The sequence below is a fragment of the Peromyscus maniculatus genome, chromosome 1 (genome assembly GCF_049852395.1).
Source record: "Peromyscus maniculatus bairdii isolate BWxNUB_F1_BW_parent chromosome 1, HU_Pman_BW_mat_3.1, whole genome shotgun sequence".
NCBI classification, from domain to species: Eukaryota; Metazoa; Chordata; class Mammalia; order Rodentia; family Cricetidae; genus Peromyscus; species Peromyscus maniculatus.
Window position 1 is genome coordinate 173,748,888 of NC_134852.1, and position 18,485 is coordinate 173,767,372.

An 18,485-nucleotide genomic window follows, 5' to 3' on the forward strand; every position below is an offset into this window, starting at 1 on the left:
AAAAAAAAAAAAAAGTGAAGAGGGATAGAGGAAGGCACTCAGTATCCACTTCTGGACTCAACACGTACATGTGTGCACACACCCAGATACCTTTGATATAGCATTCACATACACACACTACCATCACCACAACAAAATAGTTTTTTTTTTTAAAGATGTTATATGAGGCTACCTTTTCCTCAGAGCAGAAAATCTTGGTTTTTTTTTTTTTTTTTTTTTTTTTTTTTTTTTTTTTTTTGAATGATAAGAGATTTAATTCTTGCAGCCAGCGCCGAGCGATGGGCATCTCTCGAGACAACTGGCACAAGTGCCACAAGACCGGGGGTAAGAGAAAGCCCGACCACAAGAAGCGGAAGTATGAGCTGGGACGGCCTGCTGCCAACACGAAGATTGGCCCTCATCGTATACACACAGTCTGAGTCCGAGGAGGCAGTAAGAAGTACCATGCCCTAAGATTGGATGTGGGGAACTTTTCCTGGGGCTCTGAGTGTTGTACTCGGAAGCACAAGGATCATTGATGTTGTCTACAATGCATCCAATAACGAGCTGGTCCGCACCAAGACCCTGGTGAAGAACCGCACTTTGCTTATCGACAGTGGTATGAGAGTCTCACTAGGCACTGCCCCTGGGCCGCAAGAAGGGGGCCAAGCTGACTCCTGAAGAGGAAGAAATATTAAACAAAAAAAACGATCAAAGAAAATCCAAAAGAAATATGATGAAAGGAAAAAGAACGTCAAAATCAGCTGTCTTCTGGAGGAGCAGTTTCAGCAGGGCAAGCTTCTTGCCTGTATTGCCTCAAGACCAGGCCAGTGTGGCAGAGCAGATGGCTATGTACTAGAAGGCAAGGAGCTGGAGTTCTATCTGAGGAAGATCAAAGCCCGGAAAGGCAAATAAAGCATCATTCATAGCTCATGTACTAAAGGTGTTTATTGTTCTATATAAAAAAGAGATTTAATTCTTATCAATCAAATAGAATTTAGAGGTTTGAAATAGAGTACATACATGTTTTTCCTTTTTGTGAAAAGACCGTGTCAGAGTTTTAATTACACCAGGATTGCTTACATCATAAGTTAAGGCAAATGGCCAGCAAGCTCAACAGGAAGCACACACATAGCCTTCATTAGGATCAATAAAGTGTGAGAATGTAGTTGGCTGGACACAGGGAAATAAATAAAGAAAAGAAGGTCTGTAGACACACAGTTGTGCCATGGTGGAGAAAGGTCACACTAACATTCTGTAATGTTATTGCACCCAGTGGGTGGGGGCGGGCTGCTTCTAGAACGTAATGAAGGTGTGGATGGGAAATGGCCTATCAACACCTTTCTCATGAATCATTTCCACACCCATGCACTCACTGGGGCTAACAGGAACAAGTATGACCAGGTCTATACAACTCTGAAACGATCACTCTGACCTTCACAGGGTGAAAGACTGAAGGAACTGAGTTCTAACAGACTGGAGGAGAGCTGCTGAGGGAGGAGGGGATGAAAGTCAAGGGATGATCTGTCATGAAAAGGTTTAAAGCTAGAAACTGCAAAACAAGAGATGGCGACGGACTGCTGAACACAGAGGCCCTAATTTGCTCCCTGTCTCAGCATGAGGGTCCTCCCCTTTCTCTCCCAAAGCACTTCCATTTTCATCCACCTGGTCGGCAGCAGTGGGTAGGGATTTTTATTTATCTGTGACCTTAAGGTATGGCCTGGATTCCAAGAGCGACCAGTTTCCTGTGCCCTAAAAAAAAAAAAAAAAAAAAATCACTGGGTAGCACAAATGGATGGGAACTTGTGAGCTGCCCAGCTAGGCCGCTTACAGCATTCCTGTATTTAATTCTCACAATGGCTCTGTCAACTAGTTACCATTATTACTATTCCTCTTTTAAAATGCAAATATGCAACCCAGAGAGGTTGGGCATCTTGTCCAGAGTTATAGTAGTGAGCTGGGGACCTGGGTTCTAACCCAGGCAATCTGACTAAAGGATCTTAACTCTCAGACAATGAGTTATCCTGCTTGAAGATGGTAAAGACATAGGCATGACCAGAGGGGGGTGGGGGACATGCCCTGAGCACCCCCTGCCCCTTGATGCTTTTGAACATAGTGGTGAGGACAACAAATACCATGTAAGTGGGTGATATTCCCAGGATGGGCCATGTCCAGTGGCTGCTTCAAACGAGTATCCAAACACCTCACCATCTAGATGCAGTCATTCTGCTGAACCATGCTAGCCCAAAGCTTCCAGTGGGGTTGGTGGTGGGCGTTGAGAATACACTGCCACACAGCTTCTCCTCTCTCGCCCGCTTCTGGGCCCTTCCACTTCCAGGTGCCACCTGGTGGACAGGCCTAAAGAACATCCTGACACTCTGCCTCAGAACCTGGTTCCCTGGTACTCCTGATGAGGAGTCTATGTGCTCTCAGTCCGTCCCTTTGTTCCCCCTTTCTTAGCAGTTTTTGATTTTTCATGTTCCAGATGAACATCTAAAACAAAGTTTATAAAATTCTCAAAAGTAGTCTATGAAAAAAAAAATCCAACCACTCCCTTAACAGACTTCAGTTTCACAGGATTCCTCTGCCTCCTTAGTCTCTCTGACTCTCATGTTCCTTGGTTTGGCAGTGAATACAGGTAATGGAAGAGCTCTTTACAATCAAAACCTCTAGTAAAATGGTTTATATGAATTTGCAATGACTATTTTTAGCTACAGAGTAATTGGCCAACTTAATTCTAATACACTCTTGCACAAGCTATTCAAACATTCCAGGTTCAGTGTTACATCTCCAAAATTGGCTTCATAACTTTTGGGAGGATTTATATAACATATCTGAACTCTGAGCAAAGTGCCTGATGCTTAATAAAGATTCAGAAGAAAGGCATTTTGACAAATGTGCCACAAGTCAGGATGCAGGGTACCTCAGGACCACATGACCACAAATCGATAGATCAAAACAATAAATTGATTCCTGCATTTCTAGAGGTCTGGCATTTCACTAGTATAGTCAGCTTCTAGAAAGAATTCTTCCTGGACCCTTCCAGCTTCTGGTGGCTGCTTTCCTCCCTGACTCCTGGGCTGTGTCACCCCATCATTGCCTCCCTGTTTACACACCTTCCACACCATTGTGGTTTAAATTTCTCTCTGCCTTCCTCTCGTAAGTGTGGTTGCAGTTAGGGCTCGCCTTGGTAACTCAGAAAATCTCTCAGTCAAGACTCTTAATCACATCTGCAAAGATGCCATTTCCACATCCAGCAGGTAACAGGAGTAGAATTTTGATCTATAAGGGTGTGTGTGTGTGTGTGTGTGTGTGTGTGTGTGAGAGAGAGAGAGAGAGAGAGAGAGAGAGAGAGAGAGAGAGAGAGAGAGAGAGAGAATGTGCAAGAATGTGCATTTGAGTGCTTGCGGTGTGTGTGTGTGTGTGAGATAGGGGGGCTACCTCTCTTCTTTTTGAAGAATAATTTTTATTTTATGTGTATTTTGCCTGTATGTGTGTCATGTATGTCTGTGTACCTATCCCTGAGGTCAGAAGAGGGCATTGGATTCCCTGGAGTTAGAGACAGCTGTGAGCTGGCATGTAGTCCCCGGGAATAGAACCTGGGTCCTCTGGAAGAGAAGCAAGTGGTCTTAACCACCAAGTCATATCTCAGCCACCCTCACCACCCAGGGGGTTCTCAAGTTCTAAACATCTCACTTTGAGGCCACTGAAAGTAACCTTCTTCCTTTACAGTTTGTCGAAGAAAACCATCTGTGCTATTATTTTTAAGTCGTCCTTTTTCTCTCCCCAAAGGGACTGGAGCTGGAGCTGGCAGATGGTTAAGGAGTCTGTGACATCTCAGAAGTAGGTGGAGCTGCTCCTCTTGTGCATCTTTCCAAGGTTTTATGTTAATTGTGGATACGTTCTAGAAGCGGTTCCAAAATTTGCGTTTTGCAGACTCCTCTGACTCAATCCATAGTGCTTTGCTGGGGGAATCCAAGTTTTTCAGGATCTCAGGAGATTCTTATCCGCCCCAGTCTGGAAACACTGATTCAGTTCTACAAAGTCCTGAACCAAACCTTGGAAATAGGGTTTTCCCCTTCCTTCCTGCTGGTGTGTCATGGTTACATGAGGGAATTTTTACTGGAAGGATGGAGAAAGCAAACAAACAAACAAAAAAAGCAAGCCTGAAAAATGAACAATCCTGTCCGTACAGTATTCACTGAAACAGTTCCCCAGGGGGACACGTCCAACTCTGAGTTAAATAGAGGATGATGACTGTCTGGATTTAGCAATCTTGCAGCTGTCATTAGCTCCGGACCTCGTGGGTCTAACGGATCAAGTCAGGTCGCGCCCTTTGCTGCAGGCAAGGCTTTTCCGCTGCAAGAGCAACTTCCGCGAGGGGACCAGTTGGTGGCAGGGCTACTTAAGCCACCCCGCCAGTGTATTTTGGTGTAGTGTGGGCTGAGGAGTGGCTTTCAGTGTTTCAACCCCGCCCCCTGCAAGCTTCAGCCACTGTAGAATAGCGTGGGTAGAAGGCGTGGCCCGGACCTAGGTGTATTTATTCTGGCCCCTGGGGGAGATCCTGGGGCTGCTCCCATCTCCCAACGGAACAACCTGAAGTCAAGAGCACGCTGCCTCAGCGGAGAGGGTTACGAACCCAGATCCCTTGCTGGCCAGGTGGGGGCAATCGAGGCGCCGTGACCCGGAGGCACAGAAAGTTTGGGGTGTGGGAGGGCTTGCGAGATATTATTGGGGGATAATGCGGTGTCAGCTTTCATTCGGGAGCGATCAAAGATCATGTCTAACTCAGCTATTGGGTGATGAGGGAAGAGAATAGAGATCAACCCTGGGAAATGGGGGGTGGGTGGTGGTGGTAATGTGGGTTCGGCAGCGTGGCCAGACCAGAGAAAATGCAGGCTCAGTTTCGAGTGATGGGGACTGTAGGCTCACATTGGCCTTGTCAAGAGGTGACAGGGAAGCAGTATTAGACTCAGCTAGGGGTGATGAGGGCAGAGGATCCGGCTTAATCCTGGAGGTGATGGATGCCCAGTAACGTGGTCAGATTTCTGCAGGTGAGGGGGCTGCAGGCTCAGGTCAGTAGGAGACGGCGGGAAACAGATTCAGGCTCAGTTAAGGTTACTACTGAGGAGCGCAGACTCAGTTTCAGCTCAGCCGGTTCCCGCGGACGCCCAGGTAGTCATCTGCAGCCAAGCCCAGGGCGCCGCCTTGGAGCCCTGGCCGCCGGCACTGCCAGGGTGAGCTCTTCCTCGCTGGAGGCAACGGGAGGCGCTGAGCCTTCGGCTGCTGCTTGAGGTGGGAGGGGCCTCCGCAGGAATCGGCCCTCCGACAACAAGCCCCGCCCACCAGCCGTAGGCCCCGCCTCTGCGCCCGCCTCCCTAGCTCCCCGCCCTCTGCCCAATCCGCAGCACTCTGGGCCCAGCGGAGCCGGCGCTTGTGTGGCCGGTGGCGGCCGACGGGGACCCTAGCGAGCCGCGGCGCCCGCCGACCGGCGACCTGCGCGGCTCGGGAACGCGCCCTGTCGCTATTGTCTCCGGGCCGCACGGGCTCGCGCCGCCTGGACGGCGATTCCCCTCCTCTTCCTCCGGGAGGGAAGGATCCAAGAGCGCCAAGCCGGGCTGGCTGGAGGAGGTGGCCGCGGAGGCGGAGGGAGGAGCGTTATTCCCCGGTCGCGACTGCTTCTCCTCCGGCGGAGGCTGCGGCTGCGGCTGCCGCTGCCTTCAAAGAGGCGGCGGGTCCCGGGTTCCTGGCCATGGAGAGGAGATCCGCACGCGGGGACTCCAGGAGCTCCTCTGCCGCTCCTCGGGCCACCGCGTAGACACCTGAGTAGACCGACGCCAGGAGGGGGAGGGGAAGGTAAGGCTCCGCTGGTCCCGGGTCCCCAGCCCTGCCTCCTTGGCGGTCCCCGGGGCCCGGAGGGCGCGGACCCGGCTCGCGCACCTTGGCGTCCCGGAGGCCTGGCTGTCCCCGCGCTGGCGTTTTTGCGGAGAAGCCCCCCGTCTCGTGGGTCCCAGCGTCCGCCTCCCCGCCGGGGCTCTCCATACGCGCTCCCAGACTCAGTGTTCTTCCAGGAAAAGGGGCTCCTTGGGAATCGGGGCTTGATCCCCTTTTCGACCACTTTGTGTTTCTGGAGAGGGTAACAATGGACCTTTTAAAGTCGGTGTGAACAGCCCTAAACTTTCTGGAAAGGCTGCGTGGAGGATGCGGACTGCAGTGAAAGATTGGTGGAATGTGTATTGTGGAGCCTTGGCGTCCGCAAGCGCGCGCTTGTGTAAAGTTTGTGGGGGGAATCTTTGTCCCCTATTCCCCTGAGTTAGTGTGACCCTGCTTCTTGTAGTAAGGCGAGGCTTCAGGATCTGGGCATCGTTAAAATTGGGGACCAGTTTTAGCACAGGACTCCACTCCCAACATTTCCCCGCAGGTCCTGGCAAAGAATGGGGTTCTCGCTGTGAGTGCCCTGAGGTGCTGCACTTAATACTACTTACTACTCTCCAGTAATAAAACCAAGGTCCTGCCTTGCCTGCATACCCTCTGCTGGGGGTTGATGCTTGTCACCGGATCTCTCTCTGGAGCGGAAACATCTCACTTAAATCCTCCACTTAGAGTTAGGGAAACAGGCTTTGATATATGTCTCCTTTCATCAGCAGCTGGGGTTAAAGATAGAGTGCCTAGTATTTTAGGAACTATTCGGCTCCAATCACGGTCTTGGACGCCCTTGTGCCAATGATGAAGTGTGATGCTGCACAGTCGCACATGTTGAAAGTGTGCGTATGTCTTGAGAGCTCTTTCCAGTGGAAAGAGAATTTACAAGGAGACGAGGCTGGAAAAAAGTTCCATCCGAGCTGAGGGAGGCCTGAATTCCCACTGCAACCAGGCATATCTGTTGGAAATGGTTGCTAAATCCAAATATATACAAATTTTATATATATATATAAATATATAAATATATATATATATATATTAAGGAAGCTTGAACCTTCAGCACTGGTCTAGGTGTCCTACTCCGGTGTGTTGCTCATTATCTATGGAAGAGTTCTTTTGAGTTTGCATTTCTGGGGGAAGCAGAATGTGCACCCAGCATGCTGTTCATTTAGTAAATAGAGGACCGCTTGCAGCAATGGTGGTTTCTCCTGTCTTTGAAATGACTCGCCTTAGTTATGTGTATGTGCTCTAGAATCAAAGGAGGTTGTGCGTTGGAGCTCGAAATTTGTCTTCTGACTTAACTGATTTTTGTCCTTACAGGACAGAAAATTAAGGTTAGAAGTGAATTCTGATCCATCACTGTCTCTCTCTGCCTGTGGATGAGAGTAAGCTGAGAAGTGTGGTGAGTGTATCTCTCTGTGTGTGTGTGTGTGTGTGTGTGTACACAAGACATTAGGATATCCATTCTTCCTTGGACTCCTGTGAAGTTCTGTGCAATAGCCACTCCATGGCTAATTGTCTGAGGAAGGTCTGCCTTCTCCATCTAGCCTACAACTAGTGGAGTTCCTGAAGCGTTAGAATCACATGAAAGCTGAATGTGGCAACCCTCCAGTTATTCTCTGACACCCCAAGCCTGCCCTCACAGCTACCAAGAAAATGGACAAAGTGAAGTGGGCGTCTGGGCCATTATGACATTGAAAGGATACCACTTACTAGCTGTGTGCCTCTGAGCAGGCTTCAGAAGCTGAGAGAGATGAACCACATTTCAGAAAGAGAAAACCAAAATCACTATTGGATTTATAGTTTGAGACCCACATTTATAAATGTCTATACATTATAAAGTGCGCTGAAATACTTATTAGTAATGCACCCATCTGTCCATCTGCCACGGATCCATTAACTGAGTACTTATAAATCACTCATCATGTGCCAGACGTTCTGGAGGGACTCTCAGCATGCTCTGTGGCACTTTCTGTTAGTGGGAGAGGGAAGTGAAGGAGTGGCTGCAGATGGGGAGGCCAGAGGGCAGGAGATCCCTGTGTGTTTTCCATGGACAGAGATGAGTAAGACTGCAGCTGGGGACCCAAGCAAAACGCTAAGATCTTATCAGCGTGTGAATGGAGACTCACTGTGCCTGTGCTTTAGAGGAAGTGCTTACTGGACGTTGGGCAGTCGAACAGTTTCTGAAACTATTTGTTAAGTCAGATAAAATAGTAGAGACTGAAAATTGGCATAGGAAGGGCCACTTTTTTTCTTCTTTAGTTTTTTGAGACAGGGTCTCACTGTATAGCCTAGGCTGGCTCTTTTCAGAATGGAAGCAGGTGTCTGGGACTGCCGCCTGGCTGCTATTCTGTGAGGTACCTCCCTCGTCAAAGTATCTGCCCTTCCCATTCACAGGAAATCTTCTTGCTGGCTTTGGCTTGTGAGCATGGATCAGAGGGATGGGCTGTCCAGTTGGGGCATCACTCAAGAGGGCCTTGTCTGAGTTTGTATCCCAAGCTCGCTCCCTTCTACTTCACTGTCCCAACAAGGTCAACATAGGCATCGGGTGGGGGAGGGCACCTGCCTCTCTGAGACTGTGAACATCACTTTTATTTTCTCCATTTGTAACGAGGTATAATTTCTGTCGAGACTGTTAAATGCTCTCCTAACAGCAGCTGTTGTCGGGGGAAACGTGAAACTGTAAGCAGTACTTGCTTACGCTCTCCACTGGAAATGGACATGAGGCCAGCTGACGTTTTGCAAATTGCTTTTGATGGAAATCCAGACTCAGATATTTAAAGCTGTAAAGTTAAATGTGGCTTTTTTTTTGGGTGATGTGAATGTGATTCAGGGTGTTAGATACTGCTGTCCATGCTGAATCCTGGCCTGTGGTTCCAGGGGAGCCTAAAAATAATGGTAAAGCTAGGAAGTGGGGACCCGAGAGGCTCACTAATTAGGTAAGGTCACGTAGTAAAGTGATGGCTGAGCAGGAACAAGAACCCCTTTGTTCTTCTTTCCAGACAGTAATTTCCCCACCTTCCCTATTTATTCTTCTTTTCCATTTTGCTTTTGTTGGCAGTTATTTATTTAAGGGTTTAAATAGTTTCACTTGGGCTTAGAAACTCATTGTACCTGTTTAAAAGGTAGACCCATGTCTTTTCATCTCCCATGTTTACTTATCCATAATATGGTGCATGTAGTAGGTGATGTTTGTGATACATTTCTGTCAAATAAGGAACTTCATGTAACAACGTTAGCTTTACTTGCAGTTTCTCTAAACAGGATGCAAATTTGCAATATTGTAGAAGTACGCTTTTTTGTAAGAAGCAAGTTCCTGGAAACAGACATTTTTGTGAATCACAGAATAGAAGCATGCTAGGGATAGTATGGGTGTTCTTTTTTTTTTTTTTTTTTTCCTCTTTGCTCATTTCGAGAAACTTTTAATGCTGGTTGTCAAGAGCTATGTTCAGCAAATATTTTATTGCAGTTTTAGACTAGGCAAGGCACATGGCATCATATAGATAAGGGAGGCATAGGCTCTCAAGTAAAACGTCTCTTTAAAAAGAGAAACAGACCCGGAAACTGTAATTGCTGTCTCCTTACAAATTAGTCCTTTGATCTCTGAGACAAATCAGTTTTGAAATTCCCTCTGTAAACAGATTTGTAACAAGACATTGTCTTTACAAGGTAGAAACTGGTGACCTTTTTACATGCCAAGACTGCTTCTTAGTTTGGACAGTAGGCAGAAGTAAAGTTGTATTTAACAAGAGTTTTTGTTGTTGTTTGCTTGTTTGAGGTAGTGTCTCAAGTAGCTCAGGCTGGCCTTGAACTTGTATACAGCAAAGGATGATCTTGAACTCCATGTCTGCCTCCTTCCACCTGTCACGTGGATGAGAATTTTATGCTACACAGGTTGCTGAGGAGTGATTGTGGTCTTAGCTTTAGTGTACCAAAATTGTTTTTGCACTGTGTTAATGCTATTGGGGTATGGTTGCTGGAAAGAATTGCAATTTAAGACAATTCATATTGAGCCGCTGAGAAAGGAGTTGCCCTTATTGACTCTGAGTTTGATGAAATATCTGTTTTTAAAATGTGATTGGTGTTTTGCCATGGGTGTTGAGTTCCCTGAAACTGGAGTTACAGACAGGTGTGAGCTGCCATGTAGGTGCTGGGAATTGAACCCTGGTCCTCTGGAAGAGCAGGCAGTGCTCTTAACCACTGAGCCATCTCTCCAGCCCCTTGATGAAATATCTTAAAACACACAACCTACTACACCACAAACTAGGTATCTTCTTGGTCAGATCTGGATACTGAGTCTCTTGAGTGAACCAGTTATTGATTTGGAAGCTTTTACTTAGCTATTGGCTTTCATTTTGGAGACTGGTGCCTTCGGCATTATATTGGTTTTGGCTGTTGGTTCCAATACTCTTTGCCAAAGAATGAATATTTGGCAAGTTTGAATTATTAGCAGAAAAAAAATGCCTCCATCCCATTTCAGAAGAAATGAGAAAAATTCATCGTGGGTGTCTTTTCTTTGGAAATGCCACTACTATAAAGCTGACTTTGTTGACTGACTGTGAAGTCCTATATGAAGCTTAAAAGAATGTACTCAAGAAGTTAAAGATGTGGTTTTAATAGGGAATGCATTGATAACCACTCCCCGGCCACCGTATGGCATAATCAAATATAAATAAAGGCTGTTCGTGGTGAGGAGCTAGCACTGTGAGCTGTGAAAGGAAATGGGATGTATTTGAAGGTCTGTCTCACAAGGCCAAATGTCGGCATGGCCTGACCTACAACCATTTCACCAGGGTCAGCCAGTAGCTAACTTTTCCTAGCTGCCCAGTTACCACGCTGTCTTACCTTGACCTGGAACCTTCTAGTCATTTTTGTTTTTGTTGCTGTTGTTACTGAGTCTGGGACACCTGGGCTGGTCATGCTTCTCAGGTTTTCAGCCCTCCCTTGTTTAGCTGTTGGAAGTTCAGCCACCATCTTGTTCTTGGGAGGAGCAACTCCAGGGTACCAGGTGTGCAGTCTTGGTGACCATCAGGGCAATTGCTGACAAGGTATAGCATTGCCACTTTGCTTGGCTGAGGTTTCACATGGTCTGAGAGAAGATGGAGTATGCCTTGTAGTCTGACTTAGAACTCACCTACAGGTGGCATCATGCCTTCAGGATCCAAAGACTCAAGAGACTTGTTGGGTCTGCGGTTTCCCCAACCACCTTGGTTGTTGTTGAGCTATGGGCTGTCCTCAGTGTCAGAGCTCAGAGGTGGCTGTTAGTGCACACTCACAAGGTAAGGGAATTGGCAGGAGAGGTGGCTGTTGGTGTACATTCACAAGGTAAGGGAATTGGCAGGAGTGGTCTACATTTGGGTGAACCAGTTTGATGGGGCTTTTAGGAAACACAAAGTGTGTTGTATTCATGGAAACTGAATGAGATTGTATAAATTCAGATCTATCAAACTAGTTTCTTTGTCCCACCACAAACTGTCATTACATGTTGACTCACATTATCTCCCCACTACCCTTAGCTTAGCGCTAGACTTGGAGCTTCTTGATTGGATGGCCATCTATGCATATACAGGCATGTCTGCATGCTTCGCGCACGAGTGAGTGAGTGAGTGAGTGAGTGAGTGAGTGAGTGAGTGCGTGCGTGCATGCGTGCGTGCGTGCGTGCATGTGTGTACATGTGTGTAAAAATGTGTATGTTGTAACCACCACGTCTCTATTGTGAGGCAGAACCTTTGTGTCAAGAGATGGTGGTGCACACCTTTAATCCCAGGCAGATGGATCTCTGAGTTTGAGGCCACTTTGTTTACATAATGAATTCCAGGACAGCCAAGCTACAAAGAGAAACCATGTCTCAAAATACAAACACAAACAAAGGAATTTGTTCTTGTGTTCTCTGATTAGAAAGCTTCTTTTGGGGGTGAAGGGCGGTAGTGTACATGGGTTCCAGTCTCATGATTGAGTAGCCTGGATCATTTCAATTTGGGCATCTTTGATAATCGTCCTTGATCTGAAAACCAGGCCATAGCATAGTCTTTATTCTGTGAGTCATAGCATTTCGGTGTTAGTGTGTCACTAGGTCATGACCTTTTGTTGTGTCTGTGCAGAGCACACCTCTTCTTTTAGCCTTTTCCCTACCTTTCAGCTCCACCGACATAACTTCCCGCCCCGCGCCGTCTTCTTAGACAACATTTTAAAGGGGTGTCCCTGGCAGTCTGCAGAGAATGCAGCCAGCCAAGGCAGGCCGCTGGCAGCCCTGCCCTTTGCTGTATTAATTAAATTAGCCTCCTTCGGGTCAGACCCCAGCTTCGGGTTTTTCTTTGGAAGGTCAGCTGCAAGGGGATGACGTGTGGGAGCCTCCATTGTGGGCCTCAGCACAGCCATCTGTCACTGTCAGCAGGTTGGAAGCCCCTCTGTGTCTCTCTAGCCAATGGGGAACAAGGGTGAGGGGAGGGTGGGAACTGGCCTAAGGAGCCTTGGAAGCGGGGAAGGAGCTTTTTAAGAGAATGAACAGTGTGTGTGTGGGGGAACAGGGGAGGGAAGGACTCTGAAGAAGAGTAAGGGGATAAAAAGAAACAGCCAGCCGAGGGCCGAGATGCAAATGACTCTTCCCCTTTGTCTAATTCTTCAGATTGAGGAACCTTTGAGCTCTGTCAGAAGTAGGAACCACACAATATACAGTCGTGGATCTGCTTGGCTTTTATTAGGGATTTGTGAATGGGGGCAGCTCTCACTGTGCAGAAAGGCGGAACAGCAGGCTCTGTAGGATGGGAAGAAGGAAACAGAAGTCAGTCAAATCGGACTGGCTAGCCTCTGCCTAAGGCAGGTTCTCATTTTCTGTGCACAGCCGCAGGAAGGGCCTTCTCACCGCAAGGTCTCTGGATTCAGGGGACATTTGTGTTTTGAGACCTGTTTTTTTCCTTCTTTTATTTACAGGTTGATTATGTGGCATGGAGCATGAGAGACTGAATCCAGTTTGGTTTGGTCTGGTCTCTTTGCCCTATTGCAGGAGCTTATTCTAGAAGAACACCATTCTTAATTGTCCCTCCACAGTCCACCTGGATGCCTGTGTGCTCTGCCTGCTTTTGCTTTTCTTTCTGCTTGGGCAAGTGGTGTTAGCTAGATGTGTTGCTCACTCTAGATAGGCAGTATTTTTCCTAACACTGGGGTGATGGTGTACCTCAGCCTTGAGCATGTTTCAGCTCTTGAGGACTTAGGTTTGGGCTGTTTAGTAGATTTATTGTTAGGCAGCTTCCTCATATGGCGTGATGAACAGGGACATAATGAGGGTCACTTTTATGGTTAGAAAGTATTCACTTAGCTGACTTTTGGTCCCAGACATTTGTAAATGATATTTTTTTAATTTTTAAAAATGTACTTATTTTATGTTATGAGCATTTTGTTCACATGTATTGTCTGTGTACCACATGCATGCCGCATGCCCAGGCAGGTCGTAAGAAGGAATCCTATCCCTGGAATTGGAGTGATAGATGGTTGTGAGCAGCCACCATGTGGGTGCTGAGAATTGAACTCAGGTCCTCTGCAAAAACAACATATTCTCTTAACCACTGAGCCACCTCTCCAGCCCCTAAATATCCTTTCTATGAGGGGTCTGTGTCTGACCAGACTATTACAGTATAACCTGTTAAGGACATACTCAGTGAAATTGTACCTAGGTTGCTAATTTCACTAGGAACACTTACTATTTTAAATGTAAGTACTTAGTTGTTTTGTTATTTTTTTAGGACAGCCTCTCATTATTTCTAATTTTTGTTTTTTAAGTGTTTATTATACCCTGACTATAGCTTTCTAGGATAGTATAACTTAATTGAAAAGTGATTTTTGGAGTAGGAAAAGTAATTTGAAGTAAAAATACTTATTTCAATGTAAATGATTAGTGATAGTGATTTTTTTCTTTCTTTCTTTTTTTTTTTTTTAAGTGAAGTTGGTCTTTTTAGGGTTGGAAGTTTGAAAGATTCCTTACAGTTTCCCTGTAGTGTTGTTAATAACCTTAGTATCTTCTAGAGGAGTTTTTGTTTGTGAGGAAGATAATATGAATAATACTTAGTACTTAATTTTGGTGACAGGTGACATTCGTTCTATGTGTCTACATTGATCGAGTGGAGAAAGCAGATGGGAATATAAAATAATTAGTTTCCGAATCCCTGTCCTTTATTTCATGGTGAGGATTTGTAGTCAGAGCCCATCTGTTCCTCTTGCACCCGGGGACCTTGACCTGGTACCCAGTGCTTCATGACAGTGAGACAGGGTCACTCTAAGGAAACTGGTTGCAATGAAAGTCAGCTAAGGTTTCAAAGCCAGGCAGTTGCAGGGATGGCGACATACCCTGATGTTGAGACTGGGCGGACATGGCACGGATGAGGAGGTGGCGGGGCCTGGCGTACGTAGTGTGGTCCTGTGGTAGCAGTGTATATGGCCTGGAGGGCCTACAGTTCTCTGGGGTGTGTGCATTCAAATCGGAGATCTCAGAGGAAAGTGCACATAACTCTTTCAACCTGCTGTTTTCTTCCAAGTAGCCATTGTATGTGTAGACGTGGGATTCCTGTTGAATTCCTCCCTCACAGTGGTTACTTTAGAAAAACATATTTTATACTGTATGCTTTGGGAATGCAATGTATAAAATATATTTCCCTAAACTACACATCCCCCTTTCCAAACTCTCCATTCCACAGAAATCTATATGTGTTCAAATACAAAGTTTTTATGACATTGATGATATTTAAGTATATACTTGGAAGTTTGAGAAATGAAAGGGCCTAAAAAGTCCCTGGGTGCTGTTTATTTCTTTTCTTTCCTCTCCCCTCTCTCCCCTCTCTCCCCTCTCTCTCCCCCCCTCTTCCCCCCTCTTTTTGAGATAGGGTTTCCTCTGTGTAGCCCTGGTTGTGCTGGGACTCAGGCTGTAAGCCAGGCTGGCCTCGAACTCACAGAGCCCCACCTGCCTCTGCCTCCTAGTGCTGGGATTAGAGGTGTGCGCCACCACCGGCTCTGAGTTCATTTCTTACTGAACACTTTTGTGTGTTCAAGCCTGAGCACATTGTTTAGCAGCAGGTACAATCTCTGTGTAAAGAAAAATTGAATGCGACACCTAACGTCATCCCTTTAAACTAAACCAAAGTACAGACTTGAAGGTCACTTAAGCCCTGTTGTGTCTCTTTCTGAGACAGGAAGTTGGGAATATAGAATCTTAATTGAAAATTCAAAGCAGCTGGGAGCCAACAGCTTGATTGGGTCAGAAGTTCAGATGACTATAGTAGAATGTTGTTTGCTTTTAGAATTTGTGTACGCCTCTTTCCCGGAATATTTTACTTTGTGTTGTATGTTTTTACATTTTAGACATAACAGTGATTACATTGTAAAGATTTTCTAAGATCTTGATAAAAGAGAGATGGCCTCGCCAGATTTAATGAGTTGCACAAACATTCTTAGAAGCAAAGATTGTTGACCATTCAGTTGATTGTTTTCCAAACATTATTACCTTACTCAGGAAATCTTTGATTAGACTATGCTGATATCTTGGCTGTTTCTAGAAGCCTAAAATTTCCATTAAAAAATAGATTCTCTTGGGGCTGGAGAAATGGCTCAGCGGTTAGGAGCACACTTCCAGAGGTCCTGAGTTCAATTCCTAGCACCCAACATGGCAGCTGACAACTATCTACAGTGGGATCTGATGCCCTCTTCTGGCATGCAGGCATATGTGCAGACAGAGCACTCATACCAAAAAACAAACCAAAACCAAGAAAGTAGATTCTCTTTAAAATCATAGGAGGAGCCAGGCAGTGGTGGCACATGTCTTTAATCTCAGCACACACACACACACACACACACACACACACACACACACACACACACACACACACACACACAAGTTATAGGAGGAACTTGAAAGAATATAAGCAAGGCAAAAGGATTGCATTTTTTTTTTGTTTTCTCCTTGAGACAGGGTTTCTCTGTGTAGCCTCAGCTGTCCTGGATCTCACGCAGGCTTGGCTTTAGACTCACACAGATCCGCCTGCCTCTGCCCACTGAGTGCTGAGATTAAAGGTGTGCACCACCACCCCTGGGGGTTGGATTCTAATTGAGTGTTCAGTATGATTGGGTGTGTGCTTGTCTGATGAAGGACAGTGGGAGCCTCTACAGTGGGCGGAAGGGCTGGGTGATTTCGGAGACTAATGATACAGAATGGGAGCAAAGCGTCCTCCATCACTCTGTGATAAGCACCTGTGGCATGGTCTGGTGTCTCCGCATGGAAGGCTTTCCCTTTGATCCGCCTCATCATTTCTTCCTGTCAACAAAAAGTCGAAGGGAAGGTTTTTCATTTTTTTTTCTTGGTGTCTACCTCATTTCATGCTGTGTGATTGAAACCATTATGGCCCATTGTGAAAGGGTAACGTTTAGCCAACTGGTTTGTAGAGTTCCTGCTTGCAGATGTGAAGCAACCTATCAGTCAGCAAGCATCAGGTCAGAACTGTATTTTGTAGTAGTTAAACAAGAACTGACTTTTTCCCCCCTTGAAATAATATTCTTAATTTCTCCCAGTTGCATTCAGTGACACAGATTAGTGAAGTTTCTCAGAGCCTCAAGAATACTGAAGCAATAGAAAATTCCTGTGGGGAGTGGGGGGTACAGGGAGAAAAGATGGGGAGAGAGAGGAGAGATGTGAAGAGAGAGAAAAATAGAGAAATCTGTAGTTTAACAGACTTTCTGGGACCAAACTTAACACAAAATCAGACAGATTTTTACCCACCCCTTTTCCTTCCAGTGTGTGTGTGTGTGTGTGTGTGTGTGTGTGTGTGTGCACGTGTATATATACATGGAGAAATTATGTGCCCTATTATACTTGGAACACACACATACACACACCTGTACATTTTTAAAGGCTACTACGGCATAGCACAGCCCCTGAAATAAGCAAGCCATCCACAATGGGAATACCCAAGTCTTTCATGTAGAGATCAGATGTTTATTCCACAGTTTTTAAACCTTAATTTTTTGGTGTTTGATGATATTTCACAAGTCCTTGAAATAATTATCTTATGAGTATTTACTTATATGATGACTTAAAAATATTTGCTCCAGTAAAACCCAGACTGCGCCTGATGCTCACACTGAAGCTGGAATACCCGAGGAAACTTCAGTGCCTTTTCGATACAGGATTTTCAGGATTAAATAGCTATTGTTGAGGGTTTGGGAGGCTGAACACATTTTGGCAGTATTTCCTGGCTGAATTTTGCCTTATCTTCCAAGCAAGTGATTTAAAACTGAGTTTGGGAGCTAGATGCCTTGAGGATGCTGCGAAGCTTTTGTCTGATCCCTGGCGTTCCTCTGAAGACGGTGTCAGCACCGCTGCCCCTGAATTCGTGAGACATCGTTTTCATGAATAATTTAGATCCCTAAGTGGCAATCAATATTTTTTAAAGTAATGTATTCATAGTACCATGTCTAGAGTAAATCCATCAATGTGAAATGAAACCTGAAGGAAACATGTTTGTTTTACAATTTTAATGATTTTTATGAATTGAAAATAAGATTTTTTTTTTGCGTTGTTTATTCTAAAATATCATGGAAGTACTATTTCTCTTTTGAGGACAAGAATGGTAGCTCGTTTTTAGTTCTCAGCCAGTGGGCTAATGGATTCATTTATGGCAGATGCCTTCCGAGTTTTCATGTGAAGTTGCCATTTTGTGACATTGAGAACATGTTAGCCTGTTATTTCCAGTGGATTGGTGATTCCCCGGAGCCTCTCACTGCTTTTTATTTTATTTTTTATTTTTTGTGGCTACATCTGGTGTGAAACATTATCCCCCAAAAGGGCTCTTCAGCTTGATAAATAACGATAGCCTTCTCACCCTGAGACAATGAAGCGGAAGGATTGAAGCTCCAGGGGCATCGACCCCGCCCCTTTCACAGCAGACCATGACAGTTGTGTCCCCTCCCAGTGAACCTGGCACTCAGAAACATTGTCTCTATCCCTTTCTTTGTTAATGGACGGCTTTTTTTTCTCCTTGTCCCACTCTGCTTGGCTGTGTTCGTTGTTTGAGTCTGCTGCGTGGTACATCCAGCAGTTTCTTCAAGAGCACCTTGGATGGCGGTGTTTTTTCTTTGTCTTAAGTGTAAGCTTCAACTAAATAATGACTTTAAGCCTCATCTAAACAATGGCTTTTATTCACACATCGAGCCCCAGAGACCGAGTCATTTTGACAGACACTGACTCGGATAATGGTCTTTGCCTCATGTAAACTCATGACCAATTCCTGATTAGACTTCCTTTGTGCTCCCCACTCATTTCCATGTCATTTGGGTCCTGGAAATACTTACTAGTGGGCCCTTTTATGTTTAATGGGTTTGCTGATTGTTGGGAGCCATTTGGTGGCTCCCTGCACAACTAAGTTCTTCTTTATTTGGTAGTAGGCATGGGAAATTTATTGTGAGGGTATTGGATGAAGCCAGGTGACTTGGGATGCTCTGGTTGTTAAGGAAAGAATATAATGGATGAGGTTGGGTGTCATAATTCTGAAGCTGTTATGCACATCATAGTTATCAACAGTTACCGTAGCAAGACATTATATGGT

The 18,485-nt window shown here is 45.7% G+C and overlaps 1 protein-coding gene and 1 pseudogene across 4 annotated transcripts in view; both read left to right on the plus strand.

Moving 5' to 3' along the window:
* The first annotated feature begins 219 nt into the window (after positions 1–219).
* LOC102920130 (small ribosomal subunit protein eS8 pseudogene) lies at positions 220–912 on the plus strand (annotated as a pseudogene).
* Positions 913–4,533: 3,621 nt separating this feature from the next.
* The window catches only part of Cemip2 (cell migration inducing hyaluronidase 2), an 81,868-nt gene continuing 67,916 nt past the window's right edge, over positions 4,534–18,485 (plus strand). Inside the window, exons 1-2 of one of the 4 annotated variants that reach the window (XM_076561196.1) lie at positions 4,620–4,638; positions 7,222–7,303. The gene's annotated coding sequence lies outside the window, so the exon portion shown is untranslated. Of the gene's footprint in view, positions 4,639–5,383; positions 5,836–7,221; positions 7,304–18,485 lie in introns of those variants that run through there. The other 3 variants (XM_042261784.2, XM_016003880.3, XM_006985402.3) reach the window with 3 other exon arrangements.